Source organism: Nomia melanderi, chromosome 9 (genome assembly GCF_051020985.1).
Source record: "Nomia melanderi isolate GNS246 chromosome 9, iyNomMela1, whole genome shotgun sequence".
Classification (NCBI taxonomy): Eukaryota; Metazoa; Arthropoda; class Insecta; order Hymenoptera; family Halictidae; genus Nomia; species Nomia melanderi.
Genome location: NC_135007.1, coordinates 6,014,619 through 6,030,978, shown reverse-complemented (window position 1 = coordinate 6,030,978; position 16,360 = coordinate 6,014,619). Strand labels below are relative to the sequence as shown.

Here is a 16,360-nt window from a genome sequence, read left to right as displayed (position 1 = left end):
GGTACCAGTATACGTTGTAAGGCAGCGGAAACATAAAGAAATGATATCAAAATATATAAAAATCACCAAAAACTCAAATATAATTTAATGTTTTATTTAAAAAAGTCAAACAGTTTATAAACAAAATATAACTGATATTTCCGATTACACGGAATGTGTTAAAAGAAATCTTATTAATCAATTATATTTTCGAGTTTATTTAAAATGAAATACATGAAATCATAGAGAGTTATTTGTAAGAAAAATTAATTAGCTATAAGCTATTAGCAGTGCAAAGGGTTAACACGCTGAAAAAAGGGAACTTGTCGATTCGAAACTCGATCTGCGGAGAGTCCGAGTGCCCAAGTTTATCGGGGTAGCGTTATCGGTTATCGAGCCCCACGGAGAACGCGCGTCGTGCCGCGCCGCACCATATCGATCGCGCTTTTTAAATCGTGAAACGCGATTATTCAATCTCGAGTGACACAGTATTGCGCGAACGGAACGGCCGTTGTGCGCCTCGCTGTCTGCGAGCGGTTACCCGTTGGTACTGACTAACCTCCAGTGTTTCTCAATCGGCGGCGACGTTAACGCCTGGCTTTATTTATAGAAATTATTGTTTGTCCACTCGAGCCCTGAGCTCTTGCCGTACCCATCTACGTTGCCGGGGCTCGAGACATCGGATACAAGCGGCGGAGAGGAGATTGATTTACCGACCTCAAGTTCGAGAGACCGCCTTCGTATGCGTTACGTCAGACCATTTCATAAGCCCTTGCATCCTTTTAAGTAAATCTCGGTCCGTGGTTACGCGCGACGGTTGCTTCAATGTTAATAAGCCCCGGAACGTTAATGAAGCTGCGAGACACGAAAAGAAAGTTGGGAGGGTTTTTGAGGCATCGCAGCGTGTATCTTCTTCTTGAGATGTTCTTCTTTTTAAACAGTTTCTTCTAACATATTTTACGGAAATATTCATGGGACTCGACGTGGAGTTTCGAAAATTGCGTTCTGTTATAATATTATTATCGGATAACTGGCATCTTCATTGAAGGTCTTGCATAAATATAGTCTCGAGACTGTTCAAGCTGAATCGACTATATTTACGCCAACATGAGGCAACGGTCGGTCCGCAAAGCGTACAGTTTTTACGAAACATCGTATTTTTCGTTATGCTTGTCACCATGTGCCAACGTTTAACAGGAAATGTGCATTTAACTACGTTTCTTATGGTAATTAGCAAACTTAATGTTGTTATTGAAATGCGGGGCGAAGTTTTGCATATTTCACTGCTACACTGTTGTTTGAAATTTAAATAGTTGAGTTATGAAACTCAGTGTAACTATAACTTTCTAACAGTTTATGTTGATTTTCACTGACGTGATGCTAAAAATATGCATTTTTATGGAAACATTATTATAATGCACCTTACTAATGTTCCTATACCACTTTATTTAGAGAACTTAAGTATTTTTTACATCATTGCTTATTTGCTCGAATGTTGTTCGATCTAGTGCTAGAATAATATTTTTAGCAGCATAAATTGTATCATATATGCGTCTATCGTAAAGTAATTTATTTAAAATAATTCTTACTCGTATTTAATTGGTATTGTGCGAATAATGAGAATAATAAACAGTTTTCATAGGTTAAGGTTTGAAATACTTTTTGTAGTTTTGCAAGTGGGACTGTTGTAAATTTGTAAGATTAGTTTTACATTATCTGAAATATGATTACTGTCTTATCAATCGTATTTTTAAATTCAATTTGCTTGAATAGGTACACATGTCAAGCAAATTCATTTTCAGAATCTAACCTCGAGTTAAGCAGATTTGGGTCTCTCTGGACTCGATTATTCCACACACAATAGGATCACAAAGATTCCATTAAGACTGAACAGAGTTTTGTAAATAAAGGGTGTCCTCTAACTGATGGCACAATAGGAAAGGTTAATTCTGTATGAAAAGTAAGTAACAAACACAGAATGAAATTCTTTCATTTAAAATTGCCTTTCAACGAAAATTAAAATTGAAAATACGTGAAGCGTATTTGGCTATCACGATCCATAACATTTTTCGTTTGAAACTTCGTTTTCACAGAAATCCAGTTTGAACGTTCATCGAGCACTCCTGGGTTTGACTAATTGCCAACAGAACACGTTGAAACTTGATTTTGTTTGCATGTAGAATAACTCGCCATCGATTCTATCATCTATATTTAATCACAAATTAATCCTGTGCACATGTGTTCCATACATATTCGCGCTCAGTTTTTCAGAAAACGATGATACAGATGGAAAAATATTATTTTGCATTCTATCTTTCCACACAGAAACACACTTTCGTCATTTGAATCATTGATCACAGTCAATTAATCACAGTCACTCTATATAAAATCGTATAATACATACATTTTTAATATTAATAAGCTAGCAAAGAATAAAGGAAAGTTAATTCTATTAACAATGCAAACCCAAAAGTCCTCCAACAGAAAGAAAAATGGTGTTCATTAGAGATGAACATCGAAGAACGAACATTTTACAATACTCTATACGTTCGAACCCAAGTCTAAGAAAACTGCCACCGGTTAGAGGACATCCAGTATAATAATACCATCGGCTGTCGCAAGATAATTCGTTTTTAGTCGGTTAAAGGAGTGGTCTGTGGAAGCGGAACGGACGAAGCTCGCGATCGATCCTACATGTTTCTTTCCGTTGAATCGTGACCGGAGTATCAGACCGTTAGGTTTGCTTAAGCAAATCGCGGAGGCCCCCTTTTATATGATCCCCGGTGGCGGGTCGATAGGCGTGTTAAACTCGCGTCAAGTGGAACTCACTTGGCTCTACGGGTTAGGCTTCTATGGAGGCAGGCCGGTGCTGGATTTTCGTAAATAAAATTTACGGTCGTTGAACTTGATCGCGGGCGCACCGTAGTAGCCCCGGCCTGTGCCTGCCTACCTTGCCTGCCTACCTACCTACCTGCCTGCCTGCCTGCCTGCCTGCCTGCCTGACCGGCCGACTAGTCGATGCACGCGAGAGGATCGTCGAGGTTGGGTCGTTTATTCTCGCTTGAAACGCGATTAAAGCCCGTCCCGGGCGAATTGGTTTCGTTCGAGTTACCGAGACACGCCAGGCAAGACTATTTTTCGCCGGCCGGAAGCCCCGAGCGCTCGTTTCCGATCCCCGCCGACCCTTGAAAATTTCGTTTCGATCGGTCTCGTGTTTTTCAACGCGAAAACTCTCGGTTCCAGCAGGTTTGCAAGTGACTGGACCTCCTGTCGCCGCGTTCTTCTTTTCTAAGCATTACGAATTCCTTTTTTTTCTGAGCTTTGTTCCTTGAGAACGCGTGGAGAAATGTTACCGAAGGATCTCTATTAACACATTGTTAACCGGTCACGAGTTAACTTGTGTTTGCACTTGCATTGCATTGCATGTAGAATATTGCAAAAGCAAAACATTCAAAGTTATCTAAAAGATATGTCCAAAGTTTCAGTTCAATTCATTCTGTGTAAATAAAGTACATTGAAGTTTCTTTAGGTTGTTTCACTTTCATATTTAATTATGGAATAATAACCGGAGACATGGAATATCTTCTGCGTAAATTTGCCGGTCAACAAAGTGTTAATTGGCTAAACATGTCCAATATAGGTTTCTTGCTGTTTCTCTCAGTGCCTGGATTTTCTTTCATCTTTGTCCGCTTAATGGTTAAGAGTTAGTTACTGTTTATGAAAGTACGAATGTGGTTGCCTTTCCACTGAATCGACTCTGCAGTGAATGTGTTCATCAAAACTTCGGGTGATTGTTTTGGACAGAGTCCTTTATATTATATAATCTAGACTCCGAAAGATACGATTGGAAATTTTTCTTTGCATGCATAGTTTCTATTGCATGCATAGTTTATATTCTGTTTCTATTCCTCGGCTACAAGCTCCGATATTTACCACGTTTTCTTCTTTAACAACGTATGCTTTTTCATTGGTGCAACTATAGACCTCGAAAAAGCATAAGAAAGGCTTTTACGTTCACGAATATTTCACAAAGGATTTAATTACTTTCTAGGTAGGGTGAATTAAAGTCTCCTCAAGGTTAACCCACTTTTCGATTCGTGACCTTGCATGACCTTTCACCGAGGAGTCGTTGACTACTCTCTCGAAACATATTGACCGTCACGTAGATTAAAAAAAAGTTGTGTAAGATTAAAAAAAGCACTAATCGAAGTTAGCCTTGGGGTGTCCTTGCAGCCTCCGCCTCTGAATCAGCACACCGGCATTGTCTTCGGGCTGCAGAGATAATCGATTCGATCGTCGCAGAAATTATTTAGTATGCTTTTTTTTTTAATTCGCCAATGGAGCGTTCGGCCAACAGGAAATAATTAAAGTTCAAAGATTCAAAGCGAGCCAGTGGCCCAGCCCTCGTTTCAACATTTCCAATCCAGTCGCTCGCGATGTTTTCCAGTTGCACGGTTACGAGACGGCGATGAAGAAAACGTGCCACTCGCATTTCCCGTTTAACGAGCAAAAAAACCGGGCAAGCCTTGACATTGACGGTCTCCTCATCTTTTTTCTTCTTTTTAATGAGTTTGCAATTACAGTCAATTGAACACGGTAGGCGGCGCGGCGCCCGGGCAACTCGTTGCTCGGCGAACGCAATAAACGTTAACGTCATTGTTTGCGCTGAAATTGGACTCGCTTTTGAATCGCGTACTCACTAGGTAGAAATTTTCGGAGGCTGTCTGCGTGTCCGAGAGCTACCGATGCCATTAAACAATTTCCGGGACACCCTCCGATGTTTTTGTTCGGCCGGTTCGGGCCGGCTCGTTGTAGCTTACATTCCCGTTGCATATTTATTAGACGTCACGCCCGATAACAATCGGCCGATTGTTTAATTCTCCGTATATACGATGCGCCTCCTCTTCGCGCGACCGATGTACGATTGTTCGCGCGAACGCACATTTTTATTCCGGACACGGATGTACAGATCGATCCATAAATGGCGTCGCGAATTTTTGTGATCGTTCGACATCTTTAATTGAAGAAAAAGAAAGAAAGAAAACGGTTTCAATCGATTCTTTAGCCTCGAAGTTGCAGTCTGTTAATTTCTTTTGTTACTTTATGAATTCATTCCGCTTTTTTACGAGCTTTATCCGATTCCTTAGTTTCTGGATGCTAATTTAGATTGCAAAGTCTTTTTATTGTTGGAGAAAACGGTCGCAAGCACACGTAGAAAATTGTATGATTATGGATGTGGGTCGTTAAACATCAGTGTTTTGCAAGAGTTAAGAGATCTGCGGATGCTAGGCGTTTATTACAGTTTCTCGTCTTAGATAACGGTGTCGAAAATGGCCCACAATTCATGGGTACTGATATTTACCTTAGTCCTGTATCTACACAAACGGTGTACGTTACAACTATATTACAAGTGTTCATGCATATTCATGGAGTACGGTTTGAAGATCGTAGTAAAACGAAAATGAATTTCGTCTATTAATCTTACGTCTTTTGCAGCCTGTTTCTTTTACTTTTTATATGTTAATGAAGCCTGCGTTGTAACAAGTGAATATAAGGGATGGGTATTATATTTTCATGCGTTATACTTTGTGGACAAGTTAACCAACAGTTTTTCATTCAGTTTAGTTTTATGCACATGTTTATATAATAAGTAGTGTTTCAGCAATTATTCTTACTGGACGTTTCGTAATGAAATGAGTTTTTTCTGCGGACTGTTCTGATCGAATCGTCGATTGTAACTGAGAACGTGGCATTTATTTGTTTCCGTGTAGTTACTACTTCGTAGTTAAATTCTTTATTTTCTGCTTGTTTGTTATTCTTTAGAGACAAGAAAAATGTGAAGTGTCGCCTCGCGTGACCAGTGCTATCGCAAAAAGTTGTTTCTTTTTCTTAAGCACAGTGCTTCTCACATGCAGTAATGGTAAGTTCCGATTACTAAATTCAGCGATACGTGCGGTAATGAATTAGCTTCTTAGAATCTTTTATCGGAAAGGTACGAAATTCACGATCTAATACCTGTATAATTTTTGTAAACAAGACATTATTTATCGTCTTTAACACGTTCGCGGACGTGAATGCTATAGCATTCATTTTCATTGTGATGCAGAATGACATGAATGCTATAACATTGAAATTTATAAGCCACATTGTCATGAATTTAATTCTATATAGCCGTAATTTTTTTAAATTATTATGCACTTTAACCCTCGGAGTACGGCATTTGCATTTTTTCTATTTTTGCGGCTCATTAAAATTTTTACTGTCCGCGAATGTGTTAATATGCTCCATCGGTTTTACCTTCGTATAATCTGATATTTTAGAACTGTACGTTGTAAATCATGTTGTAATTTTAGAAAACGTCGAAGTCCTCATACCCTTTTACTTTTTTCCACATTTAATGAACAACCTGAATACATTCTACTGAACCGAATATTGAAAGTCTGATGTGGATAGTGACGAGCGGTTTTCAAACAGAATGGCGGTAGCGATTGTGTTAAGCGTAACTACAGGGTGATCCGTGCAATTGTCGTAAATTACAGCATTTTTCTCGGAAAAATAAGAAACAAAGGTATGCACTAATGGAATGATTATTTCCAATGAAAAAAGGCTTAAATGAGTTAAATAATTATTCTTGCAGAAAGTAGACAATTCTTCAAATGCAATACTCTTTGAACGATTAATTTCTTGACTTTAACATTCTTTTGTAATTTTCATAGAAAATAAATGTCCGACTTTTTATACTTGGGATGAAGTACTGTCTGTATTATCAAATATTAGTTACAAACGAATAAATTTATTCATAACCTATCGTCAGTTTTAGAGAATAAGATACGATTGTACATGTTACGTCGTTATTTTTTAATCGCGCAGTATACACGCGAAACCACGTTGTGGTCGCATACGAGCAGCCCCTCCAGGTTGTCCGTGCGAATTTCTTTCCATTATACGCCGGGTTTTGAAGTGCAAGAAAAATAGCCTCCGTTACAATGGGTAATTTTCGTGCCACGGGCTCATTTAGATGAAGAGATTGCGCGGTGAGTGTTCTCTCTGTCTTCTCCTCGCGAAACTCGATCCCCGGGATTTAGCTAAATTGAATCTATCCTAGATCAGCCACGAGAAATCCGTTGTGACAGCAGATTTTTCCTAGCTTTTTTGACTCAGAGTATTCTGTTCGATACCTCAATTACCGAATCATTAGTCGCCAGACAATTCACAATTAGTGGACAATGTGCAAAATAAATTTCTCCTTTCGCACCTGTCTTCTTATTATTTGCCAGTTACTTTTGCAATGCAAGTAAACGAAACGAGCATTTGAATTTGAAGTGTTTTAGATTTTAGTATACCGATTACTAGGTGGTTTTATTTAGCAACAATTTTTAGCACAACATTTTTCGCGTTAGTTATACATTATCCTTCTTCTTTGTAATACAAACCCTATTTTCACTGGTGCAATAACTTCATTAATATAAAATGATGTCGCGCGAAAATTTTGCTGTGGATTATTGTAGATTATCAGAATGCCAACAGATCTGAAGAAATAATTGTAATTTAAGAATTGTTGTTCTCAAGAAAATATTTGACATATTATTTCTTATCGACCAACATCCACTTTGAAGAATTGAAAACACCCATGAAAGTTCAGGGTTGAAAGTATATTTTTCAATATCTCTGAAACTGAGGGATGTAGAAGTAAAATTTTGTTTTTAATTATTCGCCTCGAAATGAACAATTTTTATTTCTTTTATACATCCCGTAGTTTCAGAGATATTGTAAAAAATATACTTTCAACCCTCAACTTTGAAAGGTGTTTTCATTCTTTCAAAGTGGACGTTGGCTGATAAGAAAAAACACGTGTGGAATACTTTCTTGAGAAATATGTTTCATACATGTTTCATCGAAATAGACGTGTGCTGGTTGAAACGATTCCCCTGTAAGAACATGTGAAGGAACGTCGTCTGTGGACAGTAGTTAATTCTTGATTCTTAAAGGATTATTAAACTAGGGGCAGTAAGTAAAGCGTTAAGCTCCACTCAGGCGATAGGCCGTGTTAGCTTTCGCCCTGTGAATGGCGCCGATTTTCATGCTCCTAATTTCCCAAGTTCCCCGCGTTGCCCACCGACAGCACGGTCGCTCGCTGGCCCGTGTACGTGAGCACGAACACGCGAGCCTCGTTGATTATTCCGCGCGAGGCAAGTGTCGCGAACTCGTGCCCGCGACTTTTCTGAGATTCGGATCGTGCCCGCCGCGCCGGAATCCCGCCACGGTGTTTAATCGCGACGAGAGCACGGAATATGGCTCGTTAGCTGGCGTTCGTGCTCGCGACAAGCCCGAAATACCGCCGGCTGAACTTCCCCGCCTGAACCCTTAACGAAGTTGAACTTCCTGCAATTTCGTCTCGCCCCTCCTGTTGCTTTTTCCGCACGCGGGATTTCAGAGTTTCAGATTTTTGCTGGGTTAGTTATCTCAGCTTTCTCCAAATTTCCTCGACGACAACCGGATTTGTCGTAGATTTGAATAATTTTGCAGAGTTCCTTTAACTCCTTACACTATAATTTATTTCTTAACTGTGATTGATACAATTACTTTATCGTTACTGGTTTATTAACATTAAAACTACCGAGCAGTTACATGGACTTTTTAAAATCTCTCTATAGAAACTTTGAGAGTGCATCTACTGAGACATTAATTGATTTACAATTCAGTTTGCGTATTACTAAATCAATTTCTTTAATAAATTCTTAGAGAAACATCTGTTCTCTTTTTAATAATTGCAAAAAAAAGAAATCGGGAATGAGTCATATTGACTTGTCTGGTAGTTTTAGTGTTAAGAAAAAGAAATTCTGATGCTTCTTTTATGTCCATATTTACCACGAAGGTTAACGGTTGGTAATAGAAAAGTAATATTTAATTTATATTAAAAAAAAATAAATACAAGTAGTTCTCTCAAATTCAGTTTAAGATTTTCATTAGTCTGACACGATATTGTAGGTCAAGGGGTTAACGTTCAACGGTTTGTTAAGAGTGAAATGAAGGATCGTGCGAGCACACTAACTTTGTTTTAATTTATTTTCATTAGTCGAGTATCGTTTCTCAATTTGTAGCTTTCGCACTCGTTTTGTAAACATCAAGCTCAAAGCTCGCCTAGTCCTTAGGTCTTAAAAGATGAATTTGAACTAGCAATCCTAACGCGAGCCATATTTGTTAGTTCATGAATGGTCCTTCAAATCAGATAAATTTGTGAACAAACGAAGGTGTTTTGGATTTTTATTTTGGGAGTCCATACCTTTTACGTTGTGCTTTGAAAGATTCATACCAAAATATATTGTACTACTAAGTTTAACCAAACATGAACACTTTGCTAAGATAAGAGTTTACACGTTCGCGACCGTGGTCATATTGGAAATACGCTTACTGTGGACCGTTCCTTTCTTGCAATTATTTCGCGTGATGGTATTCACATAATTTTTAAACATTTAAAACATATTAAATAAACTAAGTAAAGCATTTTACATAAGTGTCATATACGTGTGATGTTCTGATATAATCAAATCTACAATAGGATACATTATACGCCAAATATATATTCACCTTTGCCGACGAATGTCGATACTTTACTGAGATCAAACTTTCATGTTTCGAATACTGAGTCGCAAACAAATGATTTAACTACTCAAACAGTAAGAAATCAGTAGATACTTTCCTTATTTTCTTTTATTTAAACATTTGATATGTAATTTGACAGAATCTGCAGAAGTTTTTGTATACTTTAAAATTTGTCCGCAAAGGGTTAATATCATCATAGCAATGGTAATCCATAGTGTCACACATATGTGGCTCTTTAAATGAATCGTTGTATCAAACATACGTGACGCGTGATCGAAAACGCGTTTACCTGTTAACTGTGGAATTGAATTTCAAAAATCTCTGATAATGCTCGCAGTGAAATAAAAAAATGAAATGTGTACTCGTCAAGTGCAGACCAAATGCACCTATAATATTTTAACGAAAAGCTAAAGTAAAACGAAGAAGAATTACATGTTTATTTGACAAAATAAATAATTGATCGTTGAAGGAATTAGTATCATTTTGATTTTAAGATGACGTGTATACTTGTCGAACGCAGTTAAGTAGTTAATTCTCAGGAATTCTATCGAATCGGAATTTTCGTACCCACCCATCCGTCGAGATCATCTTGCGGTTTGTCGCGAGGGTCGACGAGATCGCGTGAAAGAAAATCGGACGGATGGTACGTGTGTAACGTGGATGGGCGCGGTACAACGTTCGCGTTCAGCCGAGGCTCGTAAAATATCAGGGTCGTGCGAAAATTTCCGTGACTCTTCACGATGTTTACAAGCGATCGTCGATCTTCCGTGTCCTTTCTCACGGGTCCGCGGCAGAGATCGGCGCACCGCACCGTGCCGCGCGGCCTCTCCGCGAGTATTATGCGCGAAACGGGAGCGGTGTTACACGACCGAGGAAACGGTGAACTGCGAAAAACCTGTTCCTTCTCGAAAGCGTGAATCGATCTACGTTTTTACGCGCTGACCCCTACGCCCGTACTAAACTGACCTCTTATTACCTCGCCCAATTCCAGTAGAACTCTAACGCGTCCCGCGAACTTTCACGATGGTCTGCTACTTCGAGCTTTTTCAAACTTTGGCAGGTAGTTTGGTAGTTTATTTTTCGGCAGTTAGGGAGTACGGTTATGTTGTGGGAGTTATTCGGGTAGTCGATCTGGTTTAACAAAGTTGATAAATACTGCTTTGGAGTTTGCTCCCTTCATTTATGGTGAAATTTGATGGAAAGCTAGGTTCGTGTTTGGAATAGAGTTCAGGGAGATCTAAATAGTTTTCTTGAATTTCTCAATAATTTACTTCTTAAGTTAGGTGAATATATTGTAGGTACGTAGATTTAGGCATGAGGCAATAATTTAATCTGTCATTATTCTCTATGCAGGTGACTTTTATTCTTTTCTAATAGCATTCGTGATTTCTATTTCTAATATCTGTTTACCAACTTCTGCGCAATATTATTGTTCAAAGCACAAAATGATAAAGAAATATATCTTCAAAGAATCGGGATGATACGACTATTATAATTTTACCCGATAGTCACGGTAACAAATGAATATATATGAGGTTTAACCCTTTCAGTGCCGTGGGCGCATATATGCATCCAGCGAAAGTCATCACTCTAGGCTACAGGTGCATTTATACGTTTTTCAATCTGTTTAATCTCACACCTGTCGTAGTGACAATTATAAGTATACGTGATTAATATACGCGTTTCTTAGCATTATTCAATTTGGTGACACTGAGGAATTACAATTATAACTTAAATACAACTTAATTAATTGTATGAATAACACAATTCATTGATTTTCAGATGAGTAATAAATATCTCGTCCATACGGAACGTTTCAGCTGGCTTTTTTCAGCACTCGAAGTGTTGAAAGGCTAAGTTATACTCAAAAGGTTAAAAAGCTACAGTTGTACTAAAGGGGTTAAAAGGCTAAGTTCATTCTAATAATTAAAAGGCTACAATTACAGTAAAATGGTGCAGTTACTACTTCAATCGAATAAATTTCACTGGACCACGAATTCGCAACGATTCGGTATCATTGCGCCAAAGTAGCATGTTCGGTTTTCTATTCCCGATAGGCAGACTAATTCAGCCTGCAGGCGGTCAACCTGTCGAGAAGGTCTAAAAAGAGAAAAGCGGTGGCGATGCTCGCGAACTGTCCATTCCGTAGACCCCAATTTGCCTGTCCTCGCGGATAGTTCGGGGCCGTACGTACAACAATGTTGAAGGAATAATTGCGTGTACCGTTATCGAAATCAGCCGGTCCCCGCTCCGCGCAAAATAGGAAAGTACATCGGATGCTCGCGCGGCATACAGAAGCTGCTGCAGGCGTAGCCAGCGCAACACCGCGCGCGCCGGCAGCGGCGCATCGCAATCCATGCTTCTATCTATCATCCTTTTTACAAACATCGCCGACTACGCCCGCCTCTACTAACTTTCGCGATATTATCCATCGTGCGGGGCTCGCTTTCTTTTCAAGACTTGTGTTCTTTTGCAGTTCCGAAACTCGCGGGACGTTCTACTCGATTCCTTTGCCCGCTTACTTCCTGCTGGACATTGACCAAGGATGTCGGGTTCAACCAGTTAACTGCGATACTAGTCTTTTCAACGACGAATTAGTTACTTTTTAGGATACGCTTGTAATTATTCTTCATTTTGCTTTAGTTTTTCGTTAGAATATATTACAGGTATATTCGCACTGCGTTTGACGAGTATATGCTTCATTGCTTGACTTTATTGCGTGCACGACGAGGGATTTTTGAAACTAAATTCCATAGTTACATTTACGTCGGGACGTGTTATCGAACGATGACTCGAAAAATTGAATTATTATTGAGAACAATGAACGTCAACGTGAAATGAAAAAAATCCATGTTCATAGGTACATTCTTAGTTAGACTAGTTAGAAATTCTTTATTTTCTGAATGTCAGATGATTAATATGTATATTTTTTTGAAATTCCGTTTCTATATGTTTCTATATGTTTAATTATAGATCGTAATAGTAACAATATTTGCAAAAATGATGTTGGATTCCACTCTTTTGTTACGTGTCTAGTTTGCTGACTTCAGTTGCTATTTGTGGGTGATGGTAATAAATAATTTACTTATTAACGTTGATTTAGTTTCATGCTATAAATTAATAACTGTGTACCACTGGTGGTATTTATAATACGTGCCGGCGTAAACGTGTTAACCTATTAACTCTGGAATTTAGTTTAAAAAGTTTCTCATTGTGCACGCAATAAAATCAAGCAATGAAGTGTACATTAAAACGCAGGCCAAATCCACTTATAACATATTCTAACGAAAAGCTAAAGTGAAACGCACGAGAGCTATATGCTTATCTGGAAAAGTAAATAATCCATCATTGAAAAAGTTAGTACCAGTTAGAGTTTTAAGATGACGCGTGCACTCGTCAAACGCAGTTAACTAGTTCAACAAGTCGTTTATTTTGAAAGCGATTTGAACCTGTTTTTCAACAAAATCGAATTAATAGTTTTATTTTTACTCTAACGGGGCTAAAAACAATAGGAACTTTATGTGGATATCGTATAGAGAATTCGATTACAGATCAAATAAGCCTCTGATCAATAAAATCGATCGATTAATCTTTGAAACATCATGGGCATATAGTTTGAAAGATGCAAACACTCGAGCAACGCCTTCAAAGATATCGATACAATTTTTACCACGATGACTATTAAAATTGCTAATTTCTAATTAATTTGCAATTCCCGTAGTGTATTACAATTCTTCCTCCTCCTCAAAGAACCACTGCTACCGAGAATATTCCTTTTTCTTGGTATTCGTCTTTATTAAAATGCAATTAACGGAAAGTTTCCACTTAAACACGTTTATTCGATTGTAAATTAAGGATGACGGAGATCCATTAACTTGTATCTTTTTCAATATTTAAGTATGCCTGTAGTTCAGTCGATCGAAACTGGAACACAGTTTGCGTTCGATGTTTGTTCGCTATGGCGAAGATCAGGTGAGCAACGCGTCAGAATTTTTCCTTGGTCCCCGCGATATCCGCGTTTTCCTCGGTTCTATCCGCCTTCTTTGCTGTCCTCACAAGTTTCTCGGTCAGGCAACGAGCACAGCTGATGCTGGCTAGATACTATATAATTAGAAAGTATACGCGTACGGTCATGTGGCTCAGTTTAAGGTGGAGTCCACAAATACATCTCGCGGATGCACGGAGAAGCGGCTAACAGCCGTTAGCAGTTAACTTATTTGCACTTTTAGGTCGCCGCATCCGTCGTCTTTTTGCATCGTTTCGGTGTGTTTATCTTCGCCGATCTTAGCCTCGCCGCTCGCTGTTGATACTGACGAGGTGACTTCAGAGTTTGCCGTGTAATAATAATATCAATATTATAAATCCTTTGTACGTAATTATTGGGACTTATACGGTGACTTCTTAGCGTAGACCATATTTTGTTAACCCATTGCGCTATGACTTATTTCTCAACTATGATCGATACTTGACACTAACCGTACCGGTACTTTGTACATATTTCTATCTTAACCAGTTAAATAACTGACTACAAAAGAAAGGTAAACAAGTTAGATAAATTTTTCTTAGTTGAAATAGAAATAAAAGGAAAGATAAACATTAAAAAATTGATTAATCGGGCAATATAGAAGTTGATGAAGTTTGATTGGAGAGATTTTAATGAAATTTTAAAAATTTGACTGGTTCGCGGTACTGTTAGTGTTTGTGACCATTAATAATTTATGAGAATGGGGAGAAGAATTTTAGGTTTATTCTACATTTACCCCTGCTGTAGAGTTCAGAGTATAATAATTTATACAACGAAGGTAACGTGTAATTTGAACTTAAAAGAATTGAGTGATATTTATGTTTGTCAAATTTTGTTTGAAATCTTCACTATGAGTTTGGTACGACATTATAAGGAAAGGGATAATGCGTTGGCTGCCATGGTGGTCACCGATGACAGTTTCCAAATTATTTGAATGTTATTACAAGATGAAAACAGACGTTGACTCAAGATATTTAGTAACATAAGTAATTAAATAATAGTATAATTTAAGAACTGTGGCATCAAATCGTTAATAATTGATTCTAATACCATCTGCTTTTATTATGAAAGAATAAATAATATTGTACAAAATGCTCAAAAATTCTTGTGACAGCCAACGTGTTAACAATAAACGACCAATGTGAGTGTTACTTTCAACGTTTTTGATATCTTATTTCAATTTTTGTTCTAACGCTAAGGAATATAAATTTCAAGGAAGTGAATGATAGATTACGGTAGGTAGTAAGTAAGAACAGTTTCGTCAAATTATAGTTATTTGTGGGAACGTAACTGATTTTAGTGGATAAATCAAGGAAGTGATGCAGTGAGTAAGACTTGCTTTATATAGCCGAGGGGAAAAACATTAAAAAGGTTAATTACTGCTTCCGTGTTTGTAATTCTGGAGTTGGAAATGATAAATGCATAGGAACTAGAATATTCTGCATTTCGTAATGTATGGTTTAGATTTATCAATATGAATTTATAGCATCTCTTTTAATGTCACTTTTCAGAATACCTTTCCATCTAGAGTGTGTTAGTGTATTTTTCATGTAGAAGTATCGATTTTATTCAAAGTTTACTCTTCAGAAAGATTTTCTCAAAGTTTTAATCGATAACTTGGCTCCCTTATAATTTTGTCAACCCTTCAAATTTCATTATCAAATTTGTTATACCGTACAATGTTTATAAACCATAAATTCACGAAAACACATACAAAAAATTAATTATTTTAATATTGAAACAGTTGTTCTCAGTAGTGAATAAATCAATGGTGGTAGTTTTAGTGTTAACATAGTTTATCGATCTTCAGACAGCAAACTGCGCAAAAAAAGTATTCCGTTCACACGGTACGTTTTGGCTGGAAGTATTCAACACTCGAAGGGTTAAGATCGGATAGTGTCAAAGAGTCTCGTCGCGTGAGAATGAAAACGTATCGAGCACCGCTCGCCGTTCGTTCGGGCTGCTGTAGAATTTGGCGGCGGGATCGAAGGCAATCGAATTAACTACGGTTAGCTAGATGACCGGTCAGAGGGCGATGGTCTAAAAATTCTGGGCAACGGTCTGCCGGCGTTTGCGACGGGCGTTTAACCTGCGGGGACAGGAAGATTCGTGTCTCGATTACAGGGTCCAATGAGCATGTTCGGTCGATTTGACTTCGCTACGCGAGAAAGGGGTGTCTCGAGGAGTCTGTGCAAGGTTTAGGCATGGCTGGCTCCAGTTTTGATCATCTGCCGGGTTATTCGCAGGATCGTTAGTTATTTAACGTCGCGGGGGACCGATCGAAAGCTGAAAGGAACGAAATCGGCGCTTAATTAAAACTCAATGTGGTTCTTTTAACAGCGGGACGTAACCCACAGCCTCAAGCCGAAAACATGGTAATTCGAGGTCTCGATAATTCAGGAGCCTGATTACGAATTGGCCTCGATCGGTTCGCCGTTTCACGATTGTTCGACGAGAAAAGTGTTCTTGTAACTCTGCTCCAGTTGTGGACTCACACCTACATTCGAAGTACTACTGGAAAGGTAGGAATATGTACAGTAGTAACGATTTTTTTCTGTTTTAACAAAATTTCTTTTTGTAATACCAGGGTTAGTTAAAAATGATAATTATAATTTCTTGAGAGGATAGAGAGTCGTAAATTGGGATAATTATTTTGAAATAGTGATATGTTGAGTATTTAATCTTCTATTTATTTTAACCTTGGAGTAAATTCTGATGGAATTATCTAGCACACTTATGGATTTAAATATTCCC

General features: G+C 38.2%; 1 protein-coding gene across 10 annotated transcripts in view; it reads left to right on the top strand.

Moving 5' to 3' along the window:
* Window positions 1-16,360, top strand: part of Sesn (Sestrin) — a 319,665-nt gene that overhangs the window by 12,143 nt on the left and 291,162 nt on the right. For 2 of the 10 annotated variants that reach the window (XM_031986590.2, XM_031986585.2), the window contains exon 2: window positions 15,947-16,128. The exons of the other annotated variants lie outside the window; for them this stretch is intronic. The gene's annotated coding sequence lies outside the window, so the exon portion shown is untranslated. The remainder of the gene's footprint in view (window positions 1-15,946; window positions 16,129-16,360) is intronic. 10 annotated transcript variants of the gene reach the window in all.